Here is a 15,272-nt window from a genome sequence, read left to right as displayed (position 1 = left end):
TTGGTTTAAGTTATTACACGATACTCAAATTTTCCATATACCCATCATGAGGTTGCTACAACCTAGCCTACGAATGAAAGTTTACAATGTAGGTGCACGGGTAGATATTTTGTTGTTAATCAAGGTGACAATGACACATACCGCCTTGCACACAACTAGCTGATTTAGTGTGTAATCACTAGTCCAAACAGTTGCAAACGAGAGTTTCTACAGGACAAATTCAAGTATGTTTATCCCCGTTTCGTTCAGTGTGCTTCCGTTTAAGTAACTTTTTAACATAATACGCGGAATGAATAGACCCTTGATCATCCCCAAACACAATTCACATGCAGATCAGCCACATACAAACAGTATGATCTCTTTGCATAATCCCTTCTTGCATCTACGCCTTATTCTGTGACCCGGCGAAAAAACCTTTCCAAGCCAAACTTTCATACCATAACGGCTAACCGCTCCACACAGCCTACATCGTTGTCAACATATTAGCTAACGCCATAGTCAATATAGCTACAATTACAAACGTGTTAGTAAACCCGCTACAATCAGGCAGTACAGCGTATAGCAAGCAGTTTAGCAGTTACACCGGCAGGCCCCAGTGGCAATAAATAAAACTTAAAGCTGACCGACTTGGAAGAGTTCCAGTGTTGGATAGCCATAGCCAGCTAGCTAACATAGCATCCCTCTCTGTTTGAGCCAGGTGTCTAGACCCTAATCTATGGATTTCAAATGACTGGGCAGGGGCGCAGCCATGGGTGTGCCTGGGAGGGCATAGGCCCACCCACTTGGGAGCCAGGTCCAACCAATCAGAATGAGTTTTTCCCCACAAAAGGGCTTTATTACAGACAGAATCACTCATAATTTCCATCGCCTGTCTGGGTGGCTGGTCTCAAACAATCCTGCAGGTGAAGTAGTCGGATGTGGATATCCTGGGCTGGCGTGGTTACACGTGGTCTGCGGTTATGTGGCCGGTTGGACGTACTGCCAAATTCTCTAAAACGATGTTGTGGTAGAGGAATGAACATTACATTCCCTGGAAACAGCTCTGGTGGACATTGTTGCAGTCAGCATGACTAATTGTACACTCCCTCAAAACTTTAGACATCTGTGGCATTGTGTTGTGTGACAAAAATGGACATTTTAGACTGGCCTTTTATTGTCCCCAGCACAAGGTGCACCTGTGTAATGATCATGCTGTTTAATCAGCTTCTGGATATGCCACACCTGTCAGGTGGATTGATTATCTTGGCAAAGGAGTAATGCTCACTAAAAGGAATGTAAACAACTTTGTGCACAACATTTCTGAAAAATAAGCATCCAGACATTAAAACAGAATTCAACAATACAAAAACATTTATTGAACTCAATAGGATATCAAATAAATGTATTGAATTTGTTATAAAATGTATTTTCCAGAGTTCATTATAAGACATGAACAAATGCATCAGTGATTAGTGTTGTCACGCTACCAGGCCAAGTAGCACAATGCCGAGTAGTATCGAGACACCACAGGGGGGAAAATTCAGAGGCCTAACGTCCTGTTCGACCCATCCCCTGGACACTTGTTACCATTTATAAAAGAGTTATGCGCATTTGCTACACAAAATGCCAATCACTGATATTCACATGTTTACTCACTTTAAAAAACATCTTGGATTTAACTTCACACTGTATAATATAATAGAGCGGATAATTTGCATATATTTGCAAAGGCCTACCTGTGATTTGGCTTGAGGAATGTGAGGAAGGAATATACAGTACATGCATACTGATCTGCATGTCATTGTGGCAATAAAGGGAAAACACTGCATGAAGCCTTCTCTTCAGTTAACACAGACAAACACTCTCCATCCCTCCCACACTGTCCGTCTCCCCCTTATAAACAAAAACCACTTTCTCGACCAAAAATACCCACACAGCTCCCAACTTTAAAAATGTTACGCACCAAACATAATGTAAGCAGCACCAGAAAGAGAAAGATTTTTTATACAGTTAGGTCTATACGAATTCTAACTTTGAAGCTCATCTCCTGCCTGTCACCAAGGGAGTACCCCAAGGCTCAATCCTAGGCCCACGCTCTTCTCAAATTTACATCAACAACATAGATCAGGCAGTAGGAAGCTTTCTTATCCATTTATATGTAGATGATACAGTCTTATACAGAGCTGGCCCCTCCCTGGATTTTGTGTTAAATGCTCTACAACAAAGCTTTCTTAGAAAGCTTGGGCACTCTCACCCTGAACCTTGTCCTGAACAGCTCCAAAACAAAAGGTCATGTGGTTTGGTAAGAAGAATGCCCCTCTTCCCACAGGTGTTCTTACTGCCACTGAGGGTTCAGAGCTTGAGGTAGTCACCTCATACAAGTACGTGTGAGTCCTTTTCCCAGCACATATCAAAGCTGCAGGCTAAAGTTAAATCTAAACTTGGTTCCCTCTATCATAAACGCTCCTCTTTCACCCCAGCTGCCAAACTAACCCTGATTCAGATGACCATCCTACCCATGCTAGATTTCAGAGACATAATTTATAGATCGGCAGGTAAGGGTGCTCTCGAGCGGCTAGACGTTCTTTACCATTCGGCCATCAGATTTTCCACCAATGCTCCTTATAGGACACATCACTGCACTCTATAATACTCTGTAAACTGGTCATCTCTGTATACCCGTCACAAGACCCACTGGTTGATGCTTATTTATAAAACCTTCTTAGGCCTCACTCCCCCACATCTGAGATATCTACTGCAGCCCTCATTCTCCACATACAACACCCGTTCTGTCTGTCACATGTTGTTAAAAGGTCCCCAAAGCACACACATCCCTGGGTCACTCTTTTCAGTTCGCTGTTGCTACCATGCTGTGTTGTAATGTTTTACTGTTATGTTGTGTTATGTCTCTACTTATGTAGTGTTGTCTCTCTTGTTATGATGTGCGTTTTGTCCTTTATTTATCTTGTGCCATTTTTCCGTGAAACAGAGAATGTTACAATCTCTGATGTCTCTGGAAGGCAACCCTTGCTTGAATTATCTACCTTGTTGTCAAGAGACTGGACATTGGTGAGTAGTATACTCAGGAGCGGTGGGCAATGTGCACGTCTACTTAGCCTTACGTGGAGGCCGCTCCATCTGCGGCACCGTTGTTTTGGGTCAGCTTCTGGGATTAGATCCATTGTCCTAGGTGGTGGTCCAAACAGAGGATCCGCTTCTGGAAAGTTGTATTCCTGGTCGTAACGTTGGTAAGTTGACATCGCTCTTATATCCAATAGTTCTTCCCGGCTGTTTGTAATAAGACTTAAGATTTCCTGGGGTAACAATTTACGAAATACATTAAAAAAAACTAAAAACGGCATAGTTTCCTATGGACTCGAAGCGGGGCGACCATCTCGGTCGGCGCCATCTAGACTCAGGAGGAGGTGAGAAAGGCACTCGGAGTGTGGTGTCAGGAAAACAACCTCTCACTCAACCTCAACAAAACAAAGGAGATTATCGTGGACTTCAGGAAACAGCAGAGGGAGCACCCCCCAATCCACAAGGAAGGAACAGCAGTGGAGAAGGTGGTAAGTTAAGTTCCTCAGTGTACACATCACAGACAAACTGAAATGGTCCACCCACACAGAGAGTGTGGTGAAGAAGGTGCAACAGCACCTCTTCAACCTCAGAAGGCTGAAGAAAATGTGTCTCGTCACCCAAAACCCTGACAAACTTTTAGATGCACAATCTAGAGCATCCTGGCGGGCTGTATCACCACCTGGTATGGCAACTGCACCGCCCTCAACCGTAAGGCTCTCCAGAGGGTAGTGAGGTCTGCACAACGCAACACCGGGGACAAACTACCTGCCCTCCATGACAGCTACAGCAACCGATGTCACAGGAAGGCCAAAAAGATCAAAGGACAACAACCACCTAAGCCACTGCCTGTTCACACCGCTACAATCCAGAAGGCGAGGTCAGTACAGATGCATCAAAGCTGGGACCGAGAGACTGAAGGCCATCAGACTGCTACAACAGCAATCACTTACTCAGAGGCTGCTGTCTAGATTGAGAACCAATGACTTGCTACTTTAATAAATGGATCACTAGTCACTTTAAAACAATGCCACTTTAAATAACGCACTTCAATAATGTTTACATACCTTATGTTACTCATATATGTATATAGTGTATTTTTTATCATTTATTGCACCTTGCCAATGCCACTCAGCCATCGTTCATCCATATATTGTACATATATTACATGTACATATTCCAATTTAGATGTGTGTGAATTAGGCAGTTGTTGGGAAATTGTTAAATATTTCTGCACTGTCGGAACTAGAAGTACAAGCATTTCGCTACACTCGCATTAACATCTACTAACCATGTGTATGTGAGCAATAAAATTTGATAAAGCAAAAAAATTATAATTTAACAATTTGAAATTGTAGAAATATAAAATGCAACATGTAAAGTGTTGGTCCCATGTTTAATGAGCTGAAATAAAAGATCCCAGAAATGTTCCATATACACAAAAAGCGTATTTCTCTCAAATTGTGCACATATGTGTTTACATCCCTGTTAGTGAGCATTTCTCCTTTGCCAAGATAATCCATTCACCTGACAGGTGTCCTATCAAGAAGCTTATTAAACGCACCATTACAAAGGTGCACTTTGTGCTGGGGACAATAAAAGGCCACTAAATGTGCAGTTGTCACACAACACAATACCACAGATGTCTCAAGTTGAGGGAGAGTGCAATTGGCATGCTGACTGTAGGAATGTCCACCAGAGCTGTTGCCAGAGAATGTAATGTTCATTCCTCTACCATAAGCCACCTCCAACTTTGTTTTAGAGAATGTCAGTACATCAAACCGGCCTCAAAACCGCAGACCACGTGTAACCATGCCAGCCCAGGACATCCACATCTGGCTACTTCACCAGTGGGATTGTCTGAGCCCAGGACCTCTACATCAATGGCTGCACCCATACCCAGTCATCTGAAATCCATAGATTGAGGCCTAATGAATTTATTTCAATTGACTGATTTCCTTATATGAAAAATATAACATTGTTGAAAGTGTTGCATTTATATTTTTATATTTTTGTTCAGTATATTTTACAGCCACTGTAGTTAACTATACTCTAATCATATTGAACTTAATTTTTTTGGAAAGAATTGCCACTTGAATCTCCACCCATTTCAAATGAGACCACACATATAGATAGAAAACGATGTGCGCACTTTAATGGAGCAGAAGTCAGTGTGTTGTGATTCTGGATGGCCAGATTGCTAGCAAGAATGACCAGAAACTGCCATTTGGAGAATCATAAGTGGCTCGTTTCATCTTGTTCTTGATACCATGGGTTATTTTTAGGTGTTTTGATTGGCTGAAATTGTAGAAAAGCTATAAAAAAAACACAAATTGTAGAAAAGCTGCATTGCTTGCCAAATGATGGCAGCTTTATCCCAAATTCAAAATAGACTGGTTGATAAAAGTAGGGAAAAGTTTTCCAACCATAAGATGTAAGATGCAGTTCTGGAATAATAGGAGTCTCATCTATTTTAGGCTTTTTGTAAACTGCTATAGTGTGCCATTTACTCCCCGTAAACCTAGGCAGGTTCCGGACTGAAATATGCAACAAAAACATTGTTTTAATGAAGGCAAATAACATTCCTTACATTTTAAAAGTGTCATTTACCAGACCCTCTTATCCAGAGCGACTTACTTAGTGCATTCATTATTATTTTTATTTGAACCTTTACTTAACTAGGCAAGTCAGTTAAGAACAAATTCTTATTTACAATGACTACCTATACCGGTCAAACCCAGATGACGCTGGGCCAATTGTGCACCGCCCTATGGGACTCCTATTCACGGCTGCTTGTGATACAGCCTGGAATCGAACCAGGGTGTCTGTAGCATCGCCTCTAGCACCGAGATGCAGTGCCTTAGAACGCGGCGCCCCTCGGGAGACCCCAAATTCATCAGTCTAGGGGCATACTTTGTTTCATGTTCAACAAAAGCTTACTCACCAAGTTTAAGTAAAAGAAAACGTGCCAAATATGGGCATCTTGTGGTTAAAAATTGAATAATGTTAGCTTTCTAATGCTTTAAATTGTATGTCTCAACATTGAAAAGGGAATAACACCGTTGAAACTGGAGTAAACGGTGAACAATGACAAGAAAGACGCACCTGTTTCAGTAATGCAAGTCGCGGCTCAAATGGCCGTGCAGTACACCAAAGGAATTCATTTCAAAGAACCTCAAGTTTTTTTTACTAATAGCAGATCATTTATGGTTTGTGGATAAATTCATTATTACCTTGCGGCCTTACTGAAGTTAGCAACGTATGATCAAAATGTGAAAAATAGCCTACGAAAACCCACACTCTGTAGGGTAAATAAAGACTACATTTCCATGCGGTGCACAATTGGCCCAGCATCATCTGGGTTTGCACACCCCTAGCTAGATCAAACAAACACAGAATGTCCAAAACATTAGGAACACCTTCCTAATATTGAGATGAGCCCACTTTTGCCCTCAGAACAGCCTCAATTGTGGGCATGGACTCTATAAGGTGTCGAAAGTGTTCCACAGGGATGCTGGCCAATGTTGACTCCAATGCTTCCCATAGTTGTGTCAAATTGGCTGGATGTCCTTTGGGTGGTGGACCATTCTTGAGCGTGAAAAACACAGCAGCTTTGCAGTTCTTGGCAAATAGCTTCCAACCCCCCAGATCATCAGGCTGCTGAATAGCCACCACTAGTCAGCTACCTACTCCCCTTGTCCCCTCCTAACCCCCCACCAACTGACATTTCACCCTGCCTCCACCTCAATGGACATTTAGCATGATGAATAGCCACCACTAGTCAGCTACCTACTCCCCTTGTCCCCTCCTAACCCCCCACCAACTGACATTTCACCCTGCCTCCACCCCAGTGAACATTTAGCATGATGAATAGCCACCACTAGTCAGCTACCTACTCCAATCCCCCCCTGCTCCACAGGTCTTATTTCCATGTGTCCTGTAATGTTGGAGCACAAGAATTTCACTATACTCTGTAATTACAGTGAGCTCCAAAAGTATTGAGACAGTGACATTTTGTGTTGTTTTGGATTTGAAATGATGCAATGACTGGGGTTAAAGTGCAGACTGTCAGTTTTAATTGGATGGTATTTTCATCCATATCGGGTGAACCATTTAGAAATGACAGCAGTTTTTAGTGACAAATTCACTTGTGGCTATTAAAGAAGTCAAAAGTATTGCATTTGGTTCCATATTCCTAGCACGCAATGATTACATCAAGCTTGTGACTCTACAAACTTGTTGGATGCATTTTTTGTTTGTTTTGGTTGTGTTTCACATTATGTTGTGCCCAATAGAAATCAATGGTAAATAATGCTGCATCAATTTGGAGTCACTTTTATTGTAAATCAGAATATAATGTTTCTAAACACTGTTACACTCATGTGGATGCTGCCATGATTACGGATAGTCCTGAATGAATTGTGAATAATGATGAGTAAGAACGGTACAGACTAGAGGTCGACCGATTAATCGGAATGGGTGATTAATTAGGGCCGATTTCAAGTTTTCGTGACAATCGGAAATCGGTATTTCTGGGCGCCGATTACCGATTCTTTTTTTTTATTTTTAAAATGTTTATTTTTATATACCTTTTATTTAACTAGGCAAGTCAGTTAAGAACACATTCTTATTTTCAATGACTGCCTAGGAACTGTGGGTTAACTGCCTTGTTCAGGGGCAGAGCGACAGATTTTCATCTTGTCAGATCAGGGGTTCCAATCTTGCAACCGCATAGTTAACTAGTCCAACGCTCTAACCATTGCACTCCACGAGTAGCCTGCCTGTTACGTGAATGTAGTAGAGGCCAAGGTAAATTGCTAGCTAGCATTAAACTTATCTTATAAAAACAATCAATCATAATCACTAGTTATAACTACTGATCCAGTTTAGCAGGCAATATTAACCAGGTGAAATTGTGTAAGTCAGGGTATATGCAACAGTTTGGGCTGCCTGGCTCATTGCGAACTAATTTGCCAGAATTTTACGTAATTATGACATACATTGAAGGTTGTGCAATGTAACAAGAATATTTAGACTTAGGGATGCCACCCGTTAGATAAAATACCGAACGGTTCCGTATTTCACTGAAATAATAAACGTTTTGTTTTCAAAATGATAGTTTCCGGATTCGATCATATTAATGGCCAAAGGCTCGTATTTCTGTGTGTTATTATGTTATAATTAAGTCTGATTTGATAGAGGAGTCTGACTGAGCAGCAGCAGGCCCATAATCATTCATTCAAACAGCACTTTTGTGCGTTTTGCCAGCAGCTCTTCGCAAGCAGAGCGCTGTTTATGACTTCAAGCCTATCAGCCTAATGGCTGGTGTAACCAATGTGAAATGACTAGCTAGTTAGCTGGGTGTGCGCTAATACTGTTTCAAACGTCACTCGCTTTTAGATTTGGAGTAGTTATTCCCCTTGCGCTGCAAGGGCCGCGGCTTTTGTGGAGCGATGGGTAACGATGCTTTGAGTGTGGCTGTTGTCTATGTGTTCCTGGTGTGTGTTTATGTGTTCCTCTGAGCAAGGAACTTAAACGTTAGCTTTTTTACATGGCACATATTACTTTCTTCTCCAACACTTTGTTTTTGCATTATTTAAACCAAATTGAACATGTTTCTTTATTTATTTGAGGCTAAATTGATTTTATTTATGTTTTATATTAAGTTAAAATAAGTGTTAATTCAGTATTGTTGTAATTGTCATTATTAGAAATAAAAAAAATGGCCGATTAATCAGTATCAGCTTTTTTGGTCCTCCAATAATCGGTATTGAAAAATCAGAATCGGTCGACCTCTATTACAGACGCACAAATATCATACCCCAAGACATGCTAACTTCTCACTATGACACTAACAGGAGATTAGCAATTTGGGGGGGAATATGATATTTGTCCCCCGTAGAATAGGAGGGCTTTGTACAAAAGGTGCTGTAATTTATAAACAGTTGACCAGATATGGATGAAAATAACCTCAAATTAAAAGCTGACAGTCTGACCTTTAACCTTAGTCATTTTATAAGAGCCAAAACTACTAAATGTGTCACTGTTGTCCCAATACTTTTGGGGCTCACTGTACATCTGTAACCCTGTACGTGAGACAATTAAACTATCTACTCTAATCATGCCACAATGTTAGAGTTCAGACAATGGATTAACTGAATAAAACTCAGTTTAGTAAACAGCCAACTGGTTTGACAAACCAAGAAACTAAGTTTAAATTCAAGATAAAGAACAACATCTACTGTCTGCAATTGGCTCCTTCAGTTTCCTGTAAGTCTGCTGCAGTAGGATATGTTGTGTGGTGTTTCCCAGGCAGGCTAAAGCTGGGTCACACCTGTTCCCCTGCTAGCTCTTCCGGCCGGCTGAGGGAAAGGGAAGTGTTCAAAGGCCAGGGTGTCACATGACATTTCCTTTACAAGTATGCTTGTGCTTGGCTGCCCCCGCCCGCCCCTCTCCCAATCCTCCCCAAAATGAATAAGAGGTGAGTGTCTCTCTGAAACACGACCAAATAAAGATTCTCAGGTCAGGTCAAGTTCTGAGTCATCTCTCTGGCAAACTACCACACACATGCTATGCAGTGCTGGGAATTGCCGGGGACCTCAAGATACAATATTATCGCAGTACTTACGTGCCGATACGATATGTATTCCGATTTACACAATTCTATGTATTGTGATTCAATACTGTGATTTTATTGCTATTCCATGGTCCAAACATATTTCTCACCTGCTGCAGAGGGACAAGAGAGAACCATGGGAAAACGAGTTATGATCAGTCATGGAAATAAAAGTGCTGAAAACTAAATTGGCTCCCTATTTTAAAATAAGATCAAGAACAAGCTATGAAGGAAAAATACTGGAGTTTGTGCAGGTACAGCCAACTAGCGCAAAATAATATTGCGATATTGTCATTATGATATATTGTAAAAAAATAATAATAATTAAAAAAGATATCCCAATTTGTAATTGTATAGATTTTATCTCCCATCACTAATGCTATGCTGAATTTGATTGCTTTGAGAAAAAAAAATGCAGTTCAACAGAGATTTTAGATACCTCTGGGGAACAGTGTAGGTGTAAATCAACTATCAACCAACTACCATATAAAATGTTTATGATATGAAAAGTGAAAGGGAAAGAGCAAACAGAATGCCCATGTCCAAGGTGACATCTGAGAAGTATTCCAAGCAATTCAACTTTCTAAAAATTAAAATCTGTGACCTATTTAGTCAAGGACGGTCAGTGAGGCTTGTGAATTTTGACTAAAAATATCATGAATGGACTGGTCAGTTTTGACCTGGCTTGTCATGGAACAACGTACAACAATGTACCTTCTCCGCTATGCAATCTGGTTTCAGAGCTGGTCGTGGGTGCACCTCAGCCACGCTCAAGGTCCTAAACGACATCATAACCGCCATCAATAAGAGACAATACTGTGCAGCTGTATTCATCGACCTGGCCAAGTCTTTCGACTCTGTCATTCACCACATTCTTATTGGCAGACTCGACAGCCTTGGTTTCTCAAAGGATTGCCTTGCCTGGTTTACCAACCACTTCTCTGATATAGTTCAGTGTGTCAAATCGGAGGGCCTGTTGTCCGGACCTCTGGCAGTCTCTATGGGGTGTCACAGGGTTCAATTCTTGGGCCGACTCTCGTCTCTGTATACATCAATGATGTTGCTCTTGCTGCTGGTGATTCTCTGGTACACCTCTATGCAGATGACACCATTCAGTATACTTCTGGCCCCTCTTTGGACACTGTGTTAACTAACCTCCAGACAAGCTTCAATGCCATACAACTCTCCATCCATGGCCTCCAACTGCTCTTAAATGCAAGTAAAACTAAATGTATGCTACCGATCACTGCTCGCACCTGCTCGCCCGTCCAGCATCACTACTCTGGACGGCTCTGACTTAGAATACGTGGACAACTATAAATACCTAGGTGTCTGGTTAGACTGTAAACACTCCTTCCAGAATTTCATTAAGCATCTCCAATCCAAAATTAAATCTAGAATTGGCTTCCTATATCGCAACAAAGTATCCCTCACTCATGCTGCCAGACATACCCTCGTAAAACTGACCACCCTACCGATCCTCGACTTCAGTGATGTCATCTATAAAATAGCCTACAACACTCTACTCAACAAACTGGATGCAGTCTATCACAGTGCCATCCGTTTTGTCACCAAAACCCCAAACACTACCCACCATTGCGACCTGTACGCTCTCGTTGGTTGTCCCTCGCTTCATACTCGTTGCCAAACCCACTGGCTACAGGTTATCTACAAGTCTCTGCTAGGTAAAGCCCCGCCTCATCTCAGCTCACTGATCACCATAGAAGCACCCACTCGTATCACATGCTCCAGCAGGTATATCTCAATTGTCACTCCCAAAGCCAATTCCTCCTTTGGTCGTCTTTCCTTCCAGTTCTCTATTGCCAATGACTGGAATGAACTGCAAAAATCTCTGAAGCTGGAGACTCATATCTCCCTCACTAGCTTTAAGCACCAGCTGTCAGAGCAGCTCACAGATCATTGCACCTGTACATAGCCCATCTGTAAACAGCCCATCTATCTACCTCATCCCCATACAGTATTTATTTATCTTGCTCCTTTGTACCCCAGTATCTCTACTTGCACATTCATCTTCTGCACATCTACCATTCCAGTGTTTAATTGCTATATTGTAATTACTTTGCCACCATGGCCTATTTATTGCCTAAACTCCCTTATCTTACCTCATTTGCACACACTGCATATTGACTTTTTGTTTTCCTTTGATTACTCTATTATTGACTCTGTTTTGTTTATTCCATGTGTACGTCTGTGTTGTTGAATGTGTCGAATTGCTATGCTTTATCTTGGCCAGGTCGCAGTTGCAAATGAGAACGTTGTTCTCAGAAGAGCCTACCTGGTTAAATAAAGGAGAAATTTAAAAAATTAAAGTAAAACAAAGTATATTGTTGACACTAAAGGATATTAGGTGTTGTATGTTTTCCCAAGCTGGGAATCAATCCAAGTTGTCAAAGGCAAGGGCAGAAAGGATTTTTGACACATACTGGTGGACTGGTAACATCAACCTTAATTTGAAATTTCCCATCTCACTGTACCTCCTAGCATTCACTGTAACAATTGAGGAAGTAACAAAGTTAACTGCCTGCTATTGTGGACAGTATCAACTCATGAATGGCAATCATAACCGTGCTGAGTCACTTGTGTAAACAAAAACAGACAAATATAATCATCCATCAGACAAGGGAGGGAATTTGACACAAGTCACTTACACCATCTCTGGATCAGAAGACGATCCCCCTCACTAACAGAAAAAGTAACTTAATTTTGGTAGGGTATTTAGTTCTCAGTACTCCAATACAGCTTAAACCCATCTAAATGACTATCATCCTGTAGCACTCACATTTGTAGCCATGAAATGCTTTGAAAGGTGTGGCTCACATCAACACCATCACCATGGACCCATTCCAATTCACATAATGCCCCAACAGATCCACAGATGACACAATCTCTATTGCACTCCACACTGCCCTCTCCCACCTGGACAAGAGGAACACCTATGTGAGAATGCTGTTCATTGACTACAGCTTAGCGTTCAACACCATAATGCCTTCCAAGCTCATCACTAAGCTAAGGACCCCGGGACTAAACATCTCCCTCTGCAACTGGTTCCTGGACTTCCTGACGGGCCGCCCCCTGGTGGTAAGGGAAGGCAGCAACACATCCACCAATCTGACCATCAACACGGGGGCCCCTCAGGGGTCTGTGCTTAGTCCCCTCCTGCACTCCTTGTTCACCCACGACTGCGTGGCCAAACACGACTCCAAGACCATCATAAAGTTTGCAGACGACACAATGGTGGCAGGCCTGATCAGCAACGACAATGAGACAGCCCATAGTGAGTAGGTCAGAGACCTGGCTCTCCCTCAACGTCAGCAAGACAAAGAAGCTGATTGTGAACTACAGAAAACGGAGGGCAGAGCATGCCCCCATTCACATCGACGGGGCTGTAAGTGTAGCGGGTCGAAAGCTTCATGTTCCTCTGTGTCCACATCACTAAGGATTTATCATGGTCCACAAACACCAATTCAGTGGTGAAGAGTGCACAACAACACCTCTTCCCCCTGAGGAGGCTGAAAATATTTGGCATGGACCATCAGATCCACAAAGTTCTACTGCTGCACCATAATGGCCATCTTGACTGGCTGCATCACCGCTTGGTATGGCAACTGCTTGGCATCAGACCGACCACAAGGCGCTACAGTTATATGTACATATCTACCTCAATAACCTCGTACCCCTGCGCAGACTCGCCACTGGTACTAAGTGTATAGAGCATGTAATCGTTACTCATTGTGTATTTATTACATGTTTTTACTTTGATATTATTTCTCAATTTTCTTTCTCTCTGCGTTCTTGGGAAGGGCCGTAAGTAAGCGTTTCACTGTTATGCCGCGTTCAACACAACTGGGAACTCGGAAATCTCCGACTTCCCAGCGTCCATACAACTAGGAACTCAGGTGACAAAACTAGTTCAGACTAGCAAAAATCGATTTGAACGGTAATCCAACTCAGAATTCCAATCCGACTTGAAGATCACTGACGTCGTGATTTAAATTCCCAGTTGTTTTAAAGGCGCCATTAGTCTACACTTGTTGCTAACGACAAATGTGTGACTCATTGTGCATAAGTCATGGGCAACAGTCCAGACGAGCCCCAAACAGCCATTTAAACAAAGTTGTCAACAAAACATGTTTTGACAACTGCTACATTGATCCACTACTTATAATAATTGAAGTGCATCATTTTTGTAAATGCTCTATTGAGTCCCATAGTGACCCAACTGTGCCAACGTTACAGTAACTACGCAATGAATGAGCAGGTAATGTTTTACCACTTAATTACCTGCAGTAGCACGGACGAGTCAACTTTTCCCGTTGGTAGTTAGGTAGGCGACTACTAGGTGATATGCCTTTATCCAAGGATCAACTGTAAATAAAATATGTTTTATGATAAATGTCAGAAAATCCTGTCCCAAAAAGACATTGCATATATTTTCGTCCCTGCCAACACAGGAACTTTAAAGCAGATACGAGACTTTTGGCCGTTACTATTCGGAAAACACTTCAAATTTATACCGTTAGGTCCTTTATCTTCTCTCACGCTTCTTCAAGTTCTTGACAATCATAATCCGCTCGTATGTTGCTGTCGAGTGCGGGGACAAAAAAAACTTTTTTTTTTTTAAATCACCCTTCGGTTTTTGAACAGTTCTGTCAATGCTTCTGCGTAGACTAATCTTTCACTCCCTCTGCCTGCTACGATTCTGTTAGCGGCACTAAATATGACGTCACTCGGATACGGTAATGAGGAAACCTTCAAAATAAAAGCCCCAGTTTCAAAAACATTGTATGTTGGAAAACTCATTCAAAAGAGAACATTTGTATCTATTTCGATTGTTTTGTGCTTATAAGAAAATGCAATAAGACATTAATGGTAAAAAGACTTTACATATGTTTTAAAAGCATTATTTTTAAGACCACTATTAAAAAATACAATGTTCAGACTGGTATGTTGACAATATTGGGCTGATACTGAAAAAACTATTCTTCGTGCAGATGTAAGAGTTGGATTGGGAGTACTCAGTAGGGTCTGTAGAATCTGTAAATGGTATCATTTCATGGGTCGCTGAATAATACAGTGTTGCTGGCCTTTTACTACACCTTCCATTTTTTTTTTATCGGACTGTTTCCATGGTTACTCATGAATATCATTCTGAAAGAAATCGCTGGAAAAAAGACCCAATAAGGCGGAATGTTGAATAAAATGACATGTACACTTATTTTACCGTTTGAACATCTTATTGGTCCTTTTGGTGGTAGGATGTGGAGATATGGTAACGTTATACACAGGAAAGCGTTGCTTACTGTTTTTTTTGCGGCGCCGGTCTGTCACTTGTATTTTCAACATACTGATGCATTGCACATGATGGACAATATGGAAACAATAGCCAAACGTAACCACATGTAGTTGACAAAAGCATGTTTCCTCGCAATCAGCTGGAAATGTTTGTCGTTCGGTTAAGCTCCATTATATTGACCAAGTGTTCGTCATGTGCAAATTGCTTCAGTTTTTAAACATAAAACCGGAAATACAAACAATATACAGACCAGCATACTGAAGGTCGGGTTGATAACACTACTCT

At 41.6% G+C, this 15,272-nt stretch overlaps 1 protein-coding gene across 3 annotated transcripts in view; it reads right to left on the bottom strand.

Moving 5' to 3' along the window:
* Nucleotides 1–14,390, bottom strand: part of peak1 (pseudopodium-enriched atypical kinase 1) — a 247,577-nt gene extending 233,187 nt beyond the window's left edge. For 2 of the 3 annotated variants that reach the window (XM_024379109.2, XM_024379110.2), the window contains exons 1-2: nucleotides 14,209–14,390; nucleotides 13,976–14,059 (exon numbers count right to left, since the gene is read on the bottom strand). The gene's annotated coding sequence lies outside the window, so the exon portion shown is untranslated. The remainder of the gene's footprint in view (nucleotides 1–13,975; nucleotides 14,060–14,208) is intronic. The other variant, XM_024379111.2, reaches the window with a different exon arrangement.
* Between the last annotated feature and the right edge of the window lie 882 nt (nucleotides 14,391–15,272).

This window comes from Oncorhynchus tshawytscha, linkage group LG19 (genome assembly GCF_018296145.1).
Source record: "Oncorhynchus tshawytscha isolate Ot180627B linkage group LG19, Otsh_v2.0, whole genome shotgun sequence".
NCBI classification, from domain to species: Eukaryota; Metazoa; Chordata; class Actinopteri; order Salmoniformes; family Salmonidae; genus Oncorhynchus; species Oncorhynchus tshawytscha.
This window is presented reverse-complemented; position numbering and strand designations above follow the sequence as displayed.